Here is a 578-nt window from a genome sequence, read left to right on the forward strand (position 1 = left end):
TGTTCTGTAGGAGTTGTTCCACATGTAGATGTATTTTTGATCTATTTGTGGGGAGGAAGGTGATCTCCACGTCTTACTCCTCTGCCATCTTGAAGGCCCCCCCACCCCCGTGTATAGGTTTATATAGATAGTGCAGCAGCCTTGGGGATAGCTGTTTCCTTTCAAGGGGGTGGCAGTACAGTCAAGCTCCACCAGAATTGGGGCTGTATTTATTGCCTAAGAATCTCTGGCTACCATGTTGATCCTGTTGGCATGGATGATGTCCTGAAGGCTGCTGGAACCCTCTTGGAAAGCCACATTCTTCTGCCATCACCAGGGATGCTTCTGCTAAAAGGGGCTATGAAAAGTCAGAAACATGTTGGTTAATTTAAAAATGTGACCAGAAAGGTGATGTTAACGTCAAATCTTGGGAGAACAATCTGAACTCCACAGCTTGTTGTAACTGACTTAGCATCAACTGAGAGATCCATGACATGAGGATTTTTTTATACATCTTTATTGGAGTATAATTGCTTTACAGTGTTGTGTTAGTTTCTGCTGTACAACAAAGTGGATCAGCTATATGTATACATATATCC

Source organism: Physeter macrocephalus, chromosome 21 (genome assembly GCF_002837175.3).
Source record: "Physeter macrocephalus isolate SW-GA chromosome 21, ASM283717v5, whole genome shotgun sequence".
In the NCBI taxonomy this organism is placed as follows: Eukaryota; Metazoa; Chordata; class Mammalia; order Artiodactyla; family Physeteridae; genus Physeter; species Physeter macrocephalus.